Source organism: Centruroides vittatus, unplaced genomic scaffold (assembly GCF_030686945.1).
Source record: "Centruroides vittatus isolate TY-2023 unplaced genomic scaffold, ASM3068694v2 contig_1933, whole genome shotgun sequence".
In the NCBI taxonomy this organism is placed as follows: Eukaryota; Metazoa; Arthropoda; class Arachnida; order Scorpiones; family Buthidae; genus Centruroides; species Centruroides vittatus.
The window spans coordinates 1-10,087 of NW_027121186.1; the positions used below are offsets into that span (position 1 = coordinate 1).

Genomic DNA, 10,087 nt, shown 5'->3' on the forward strand with positions numbered 1-10,087 from the left:
ATCATTGTCACTTATGTGAACTAAGAAATACACTTCTCTCATCCCCACGTCCACTTTCTGTTTAGGTATTAATACGTCGTAACAAACATTATATCTATCTCCATTAAACTTTAGTATAGTCTCACCATCTTTAAAGTTTTTCTTTCAAAATCGCTATTTAATTGATGTCCTATATAAATTCAGGCAGTTACCATTTTCTTGTATACCCATTTTCCGGCTAATATCCGCCATTAAGCGTATATCACGTGACAATCTGTTAATCGGTGATGCGAGTCGCCCTTAAACATAAATAAATTAAAGAGTTAATTAATTCGCGTTATATTGAAGTTTTTCAGCGATCTTAGCTTTGATTCGCTCTTCTGTACGTTGATTGACATTTTTCAGCTAATAAGTGTTTCTTTACCAGTTTTGGGCCATAAATATTTCTGTAAATGCATTCCCCTATTATTCTACAGAAAATCTTCACAGTCAACTACACAGTTGGCTGAAAACAATCAAAGGGAAACTCCTTCTAACGTTTCATTGGGTATTTTCTTTTTTTTGTTGACATTACTTTAACTAATCACAGACTTGTGAGAAGAAAAAATCTGCGCGTAAATCCTTGCCGAAGTAAAATGTAAACAATCACAGTAAATTTTCTTTTTAAATCGTTTTTTAGCTCTAATTAACTAATTTAATGCACATAGACATTAAATTAGCTAATTTGAGATTATTCTCGGGAAACTCCACCTCCCTCTAGTAAGACTAAGGAAGATGTTCGTGATGTTAATTAGCTTTATAATTTTTGTTTCTACGCTTATGAGGCTCTAATTGGTAATTTATATTATGACTGAATCAACTACAAAGAATGACAGTTTGTATTAGAACCATCCGGTTGGGATTTTCCCGCGAAAAACCAATACACGTGATTAAAATCAAAATGTAAACAAACGTTAAAAAATATTTACATTCTTCATTTTAGAGCCATAATTCTTCTAGCTCTCACGTTATTTGACTTTACTTAGACAAGATGATTTCTTATCAAAAGCATTCGGGAAACTCATTACTTCCAGATATTGCATAAAGACAGGATAAAATTAACTAATCGCTTATTTTAGTGTATTATTGTATAAAGCATTTAAAAATTATTTAACAAGTGTCAAATATTTACTATTTCAAGCAGAAATATATGATGATAAACTTTAATGTATCGCTTTACGGTAACAATCGACTCCTCTCCCGGCTAAGTAATTAGAGACATAGTGAAATAAGGACAATAATTTCTCCCCTTTCTAGCTAGAGAGATGGGGTTTGTTTTGTTTAAAAAAAGACAGATTTTTCTACCTAATAGATGCACAAAGTTCAGAGAGTATCTGTAAATTACCTTTTTTTCTTTTGTTCATAAACATCAAATTTTAATATTATTTTAAATTTGTATTAAACTATAAATTAAACAATCGTAAACTGTAATATGTTTTTAATCAAACACAAAAATGAGATTAAATATAGCGCGATTTTGAAGCGAAATATCGTGATTTAAAAAATTATCCAAAAAATGCAAAAATGCTCCGCAGGACAAATTCCGCTCAATTATTTTCTGTAGATCGCCAGCCGGGAAAGGGATAAGAATCAAAAAATGTGGTACTACTCGCTCATTTAATAACAAATACACAGTTATTGTACATTTTCGTGACGAATCCTAACTGTGTAAAAAATTTCAACTTTTAATTCCTAACAGTTTGGGCTCTGCGCTCATTATCATTATTATCATTAGCAACCCATCTCGATTATATTATAAGATGCAACTTGTTCCAGAATCTAGAAAAATTCAACGAATACATTTTAATACATACATTTTAATCATTTTTCGTAGGAAGCTGAAAATAACAAAATACCACGTGACAACGAAGGAGTTAAGAAACCCGGAATTTCAGTTTATAAAGCATACGTGAATGCCGGAGCAGGACTTTTCTACAAGATTGTTCTTTTGTCTACGGTTATAATATCGCTGTCCGTTACGACTGCCAGCGACTACTGGCTAATCAAATGGTATGATATTATAATTTATGTATCTTATACTTTTACACATGGACTGATTTTTGTAAATAAAATTTTTAATTAAAATAAAGTTATATTACATAAGCCATATTCCATTTAGCATGTTAAAAAGCACATTACATTCAATTGCGCACTGATTTCAAATACTGTATTATCAATGAGCAAACAATTGCAGCGAATATAGGCCTATATTTTTTTATTTTGGATGTATATATGTATATATATATATATCCTAAACAGATATTATTTATTATTGTTAATTATATTCATTTATTTTTTAAATTTAAACTTGAAACTACATGTCAGCAATAAGAACATTTATTCAAGTACTTTTCTGAACATAGTTTTTGGAATCGTGAAAATATTTAAAACATTTATTTTTCAATAAACATGAATAATAATTTCATTTTTACCGTACTGCATCACTAAGACAGCTGGAAATAAGTATATTAGAAAAAGATATCTGATTTACACGATATCTTGTCTCGGTGTCAAGCTTTGTAGCAATAGATTTTAACGTCTGCTTTCATAGCAGATTGGAATATATCAAAGTGTGGGCAATGTTTCTCAATGATTGCAAGATGAATTTCATCTGCAGTAAAGTCAATCGTATAACGATGATGTTCACCGCTATACATTTCAAAATAAATTATAAAACTCTGCTTGGATTTTCATTTAAATTATTTCATGTATGTATGCAGTGTTTTACTACTTTATTATTCGGTAGTTTTCAACATTATTTATAGGTATTATTTTTATGAATGAGCTTAATTAGTTTAGCTGTATTTCACTATAAACACATATTAAAAATGTCAGAGAGTTTAATTGTTATTTTATATTTGTCAGGCTGCAAGATATCACAATGTATAGCCAAAACATGAAGAATGTCGAAAATATTACATCTAATAGAAGCCATTTTAACAAAATTGAAGACAAAAGTTTTTACCATAGTGAATATTTCGACATGTATGTTTATGTTGCATTGATATGTGCTGTATTTCTAACGACGTTACTTTCTGGATTATTGTTATACAGATTCTTTACAATTGCTTCTTACAAGCTGCACAACAATATGTTTCATTGTATCATTCGAACTCCGATATCATTTTTGGATAACAATCCCGTTGGTATGTAAAACATATTTGTTTACTTTATTATTGTTAAGTTAAAGAGTTTCTAATAAAATACTGAAAGAAATTTTTCGATAACCGGTAAGTTACGTCACTACGGATGTTGCTTATACTTTCATTTATCGTATCACAGATATTCGTTATAAATTTTATACAGTATATTACAGTACAGTCATATAATTATGTACTATAAAATGGATAGTTAAGTACAGGTATACCTCGAGTTACGTCGTTCTCAATTATACGTCGTTTGTCAAAAAAGTATATAGAAAAATAAAAATCGAGTTTAAGTCATTATATTCGACTTTACATCTGTCCGCCACAAATATTAAAGTCCAATCGTGCTAGAAAAGCTTTAAAAGCACATAAAATAATATTAAAATATATACTGTACAGTACATCTACACTAGATGTTAATACAATCATTATAAATTTTCGAGAACGAAACATGAAAACATCTGTGTGAGATAAGCAGAGGGTCAGGGGTTATCCTCGCTGACCACTTACACTGCACTAAAACCCGATCTCGTTGTCGTTTCGGATGGCTAGGAGGGCAAGAAAAAAAGTGAGTGGGGAGGTGCGTCGGTAAGTCGACAGGCGTCTTGGAGTGACAGGAGACAGGTTAACAAATAAAACATTTATTAAATAACTAGAATAACATATAAGGCGATTACAAACTATTCTACGGTAGTATGCGGTTAAATGCGAGTTTACAGATTCTACTAAGACGGCTATGCGTTAAGCCTATTACCGGTGAGGGAAAGAGAGTTTACAAAGGTCCTAACAAAATACTTCTTGGTGTGAGATTGGACGATATCTCAAAGGATGGCGGTCGCTGACGATGTGGAAGAGTTATTCGTAGGTCTTCTCTGACGGGACTTCGTTTCTGGGCATGGAGACAGACACAAGTACAATAATAACTTCCTATGCGAGCGCGCAAAGTTCCTGTCGCGCGAGCTTTTATAGAGTTAGTGTGGGAAGCTGTCGGTTGTTGACGATGACTTGCGAATTCTTGACAGCTAAGTGTCAACTTTCCATCTATCTGTTGTTAGTTAAGGGAGACCTCTGCCCTCTTTCTCCTCGAGAAATTGTTTCTCTCGGGATTGTTTACAATAAGTTTTTGAACAAAAAAATGAAAGTTTTTTTTCATTTTCACAGATATTTCCGCTAAAATCCGCGGTCTCACATCTGTGTTTCTGTGTTGTCGTTTTATTTAGCAGTCTTTAAGTGCTCATTATTGGCGTTTTCCACCGTAGTTTCGACTTATGTCGTAACTACACAAGTAAATTCGACTTACGTCGCCTCTCCTGGAATCAATTACCGAGGTAAGGCGAGGTATACCTGTAATTACAAAAGTTGACAGAGAAATAAAAATTTATAAAATTAGTTTTGAATAGTAAACTGATTCAACAAGATTTATACAATTCTTTAACTATTTACTCCGTGCTTGTAAGAATTTCGATGATCTATTGTCGTTTGATATAATATTAATAGCTTTAACGACGTTATGGAATAAAAAATGTTAATCTTTTAACTACGTCCTTAGTTTTCAAGGTACCTCAAGATTCAAGGATGTTATTAAAGTGTATTATAACCCGCTACTTCAGATTCTTCATCTGGCCCATAAACACATTTAGCGTATAATTTATAAATGATAAAAAATAGATTTACAATTTGTTTATATAAAATGTAAAAAAATATTTTTGGACCGCTTAGGCACAATTTCCGATCGCATTGGAAAGATTTGAGCATTAATTACATTAACAAGAATGAAAGTATCGAAAGTTTTAAAATAAGTTCAGTAATGAGTGATTGATTCATATGTGCTAACGTTGAACGATAAACTAAATTTTTAAATTCAATATTATAATAAATGAAGATATAAAATCACCTGACTTAAACAATTCGATGGACACCTTTACCTAATCTAAATCACACAGTCTTTGAGGTTAATTTGAGAGATTGCATTATTGATAAAGTCAAGTAAAAATTTGAACTTCGCTTCCTCATTCCGTTACACCTTCTTTCTAGAAAGAAAATAATCGACAAATAAAAAAAATCATTTAAAATCACGTGCGCACTCGAGATATATATTTTGTGTATAAGGCCAGAAAATCTGTTTTTGTAACAATATGTTACAATGAAGACGTTTCAGTACTCGCACCGTTTTACCAATAAGTGCACACAGAAAGTAAATTTCAATTCTAGGTCGTCATAAAACGAATTTTTTATAATATGAACTTTGTTCTTATTATGAGCTGTATATTATTTTAAAGCCACTTTTCCGTAATTATACATGTTGTATTTTTCATGCCATACGATGCCATACACCATGCTAAGGCCTAGTGTTAAGCAGAAACACGCCGGTAAAATTTTTCGTAGTTTTTTTTTTTTGTTTTTTTTTCCACCTTTAAAGAAACGTGTCATTTGTGTCATAGTTGTGTTCCAACTGCAGATGGCTGATTTCTAGATACAGTGTTCGATGAAGGTTCTCAATTTAGTTTTTATTTCAGCTCTTTATGTCAATGTTACAGTAGTTCTACTAATCCTGTAATGTTCAGTATCTCAACAGAATTAAACTTTTGAGAAGATCTTCTGATAATGTTTAGTTTTCTTTCTTAACATCCGTAATATGCAAGATATATGTATGTTTCGCGTGTCACACAAGAGTATTAATTTCAGCGAGGTTCACCAGGAAAAAAATACTACCAATCGTCATCGTGGAGTTCTCGTTTAAGATAAATGATTTGAACAGAGGTAATAGATGCCACTGCCACTTTTTGTCATGTCGTAAATAGGTACAATTTTTGGCTTATTTTTACTTGATTTTTGTCAGCGACAAGGGGTCCCTTTTGGGGCAGAGTAAACGGCAAAAATGCAGATTCCTTCTTTTCTAGAACATGGTTACAACGATAATGCTTTTCTGGAACACGAACAGACTACTTTTCGGTTTTCTGTTTGTTTGGGGCAGGAAACGCTTTGACATTTCTATCCAGTTTATGCACAAATTTAAAACGATTTTTATTCTTTTCTGATTGCTAACAATATACTGCATGTTTTTCAATTTCACTACATCTTTATGTAAATTTTTTTTTAAAATGATATAAGCGCAAAATATTTGCGCTTATATCATTTTTAAAAAAGTAGTTTTAATTATTTCGTTATAGTTAAAAGTTATTACATCACAGTTTTAAATTTCATAACTTATTATTTTTTAATAACATATCATTCAATAAAATCTGTAAATTTTCATATTATGAATTTCAATTATTAACATCTATAATATGTTTTTACACAGACAAGTTAATATATACATATTGCCAGAGTGTGTCTAATGTTTCATTTATTTGGAAAAAAATCAATTTATAAAAAAGTATAGCTTCCAACAATTATAGGTAAATACAGCTATTAATTTAAAAAAGTCAAGTTGCTTCATACTACAAAAACCATATTTTTCATTCTTATATTATTGTGGATAAAAGTGTACCGTATACAATGATTTAGTCGTAAAAATTACGAAAACGTTATTTGTAGATATATACTGCGGGATATTCCTATAAATGATAATCATATCGCAATATGTTTTACAACGTTATTTTATTCAATTAATATTCTTCATTTTTATGTTTTTCAGGAAAAATCTTAAATCGATTTTCTAAAGATGTCAGTTGTATGGATGATATGATACCTTTCTTCACTTACATTTTGATAAGAGTAAGTTTATTTTGAATATTTTATGTTAACGAAACACACTGACAGTATACAAAGTGTTTAGTCGGCAGAAGAAGAAAAAAAAAGAGAGAAAAGATGATAAAAAAGTAAGGGGATAGTAAAAAAAAGAAAGAAAGAAACTCTGAACGGTGTACGTAAGGTAATTCCTACTACAATTAATGTTCGCATGCGAAGCTATGTGTCTAAAAGATTTTGAATTGTAGCATACCTAAGTAGAGCAGCTACATAAAAGCTACACAGAATAAAGGTTAATGCTTAAAGATAAAATAAAGGCTTGAAACTAAAACAAAAATAACACAAAAACTAAGCTAGCAAGCTCTGTAAGAAGCAGAATAACTCTAATTGTAACAAGGAGAAACAATGAATACAGTAGTAACTTAAATTTAAGTTAATTAACTTATAACTCTTAAATGTAACTTAAAACTAGTTATACTAACTTAGAGTTAACTTTTTACGTAACAAGAATACTAAGACGGACAACCAGACAGGCTAAACATGCAATGACAATGACTTATGCGGAAGACGTTAATTTTTTTTAATTGAAAATAATTTTAATATTGTTACATATAAGTAGACTAAAGACAACATGAAGAACAATGCATGATAGACAAAACAGAACCCGATCACTAAAAAGAAACAAGAGACACAACACAAAAGAACTACTTGACAATTAACATCCACTGGAAGAATACAATGCGAGCAAGGAAACATATTTGTTGTTTGTGCCATTAGCGAAAGCAACCAGAAAAGCTTTGCTGTAGGAAATGAATGAAAATAAGTGATTGTACATTGTACGTATTTAGAAGAGTTTCTGTGGTGGTCATGGCTAGATATATCTTTCCATAATTTTCGCTCTCATGAAGCTATTCCTAATTATAGTGTCTATCACAATAAAATATTAAGTAGATAGCCGTTTGCTTTTCAATTATGTATATTTAAATTTATTTTGAATAAAATTATAAAAAGTAGTGAAAACGAAGAGTGATGGTCAGGTACAAAGGTACGTTTGTGAATTACAGACCCGCTGTTTTGTTTCAAAAACATCAAATACAACAAATAAAACATTCACTGTAAGCTACTTTCATCGTAAACTCTGCGAATATTTGAGGTATATGATCTTTCATTGTTGAACACAGTTCCACTGTTTTTGTCAACCTGCTTCTTCGTTTATTTTGATGAAATACGATAGAGTCTTCTTTATTTGTTTGCCAAACTCAAATGATCGTTCACACTTTATATTGGATTATATTTTTTTGGAAACAAACTTGCTGCCGCTATCACTACACATGTACTGTATTACTGAATCCAAGACAGTGGCAGTTGTCACTTATGTAGAAAAACACATCTACAGAGCTGCTGTGTGTCACATGATCGGTGCTAGATAGACTATGTAGTCAGAGAACGTATAGTATAACTTTTGAAAGTCAAACCATCCCGCTTAAATACGAGCGGCAGATTACAAAAATAGCTTAAATCGTATATTCTTCGTCTGAATCTTTGAATGACAGCCGGGGAACAAACGATTGTAATTTGTCAACCTACATCTGCGAAACTAAAGAACGAATCCGGAAAAGGGAATAAATTCCAAGAATTTATTGAAATGACATAGATGTAAAGTTTCTGTAGTGTCTGTAGGGCAGAAAAAGTAACAAGAAGTTATTTGCTCTAAGAAAGTTTCAAAAATAAAATATTTCTTACTATCATAAAATGAAAATCTTAATACAGTAATCGCATGCTAAGTAACGCGGACAAATGTTTTTGAATCAGTAATTAAAAATCTTTTGACAATAAAAAAAAATTACAATAATCAAATTATAGTACAGAAGTCCGGAAACTTATTAAGAACTGAACGTTTCTGTACATTGAACTGTAGTAAAATGTTTTGATCTCATTTTCTCTAATTATAAATTCAACGGTGTAATCTCAGTTCAGTAAAACTTTTGTGTACAACTGATGGTTAAAATAAACACAAAAAACATGTACATTCTATATCAACTTTTCTGATTTTCGAATTTTCTGAACACTAACTAACTGGAACTTTTGTAAACACAGAAAATATGCATTCTATTAGTAGTTAAAGTGCTTGATTGCACTCTTTATAATAATTTATTTTTTAAAATAGATTTGTATGATCTCAGGAATATATATCTAAGTAAATGCAATTTTTATCGTGTTTTTACTCAGATAATTTTCATGAAAAACTGATTAAAATACAGTATTGTATATAAGAAGTATAATGTAAAATTTACCATAAGTCTGTAACCATAAGATTTACGTGGATGTCGGTTTATTCTTTTAGAGATGGTATGAAGATTAATAAGAATCCAGTAACAAATACTTAACTTTTCTCCCAACGTCTAAAACTGCATGTTTTGCCTTCTGTTATGTTATGTCATCTTAAAAATATTTATATTGTTATACGATAATTATAAGATAGCAAAAGCTTTAATTTTGTAAATAGGCATAAAACTCTAAATGCTTGATAACATGAAATTAAGAGTCTACTGGATGTACGAAACACGATCTTTCTTTATCTGTCCTCTCTCTCTAACTTTAGTCAATTAAAATTAAGTAGCATCATTTCTTAAATACACAAACCTCCCTTTAAATTTCAGTAATTTTAAACAAAAGTAGAGGAGTTATTAAGCTTTAAGGAGAATGAAAAATAGTGTCATACGTACAGATCTATAGGAACAGAAACAACCAGCGAAATTTTTTGCGTTTCCCGGCATTTCAAGATTCCATGAATTCAGAAATTTTAACGTTTTAAGAGGCGTTTTCCACCAATTGACTATACCCCCTGTTATATACACTAAAAATGTGAAAATAAAAATTTTCATTTTTAGATTTTATAATAATTTTCATTCCGGAATCTCAAAAAACATTAAGACCTTCTTGAAGATTTTAAAACACTGCATCTAGACGATACAACTAGTGGCACATGTTCACCTGGATACATCTTGTTAAACTTTCTTTTTCTTTATTTTAAGTTATAAAATGTAGTAAATTTCTTGAAAAATATGATATCCCATCCCCGAAAAAAATAAAACCAAAACTTTTTTGCATCTTCTCTTAAGATAGCGGGTTTTAAAGTGAAAATAATTAAATTTCATTTTTGTTTATTAATTGCCATGGAATCTCTAAAAAACTGCTATACGCAAAGTCAATTATTCAAGGCTTGTGACACA

At 30.6% G+C, this 10,087-nt stretch overlaps 1 long non-coding RNA gene across 1 annotated transcript; it reads left to right on the plus strand.

Moving 5' to 3' along the window:
• Window positions 1-1,857: 1,857 nt before the first annotated feature.
• LOC136970405 (uncharacterized) lies at window positions 1,858-6,893 on the plus strand. Its single transcript, XR_010879975.1, has 3 exons — window positions 1,858-2,028; window positions 2,884-3,164; window positions 6,802-6,893. It is a non-coding gene; the product is annotated as an uncharacterized lncRNA (long non-coding RNA).
• The last annotated feature ends 3,194 nt before the right edge of the window (window positions 6,894-10,087 follow it).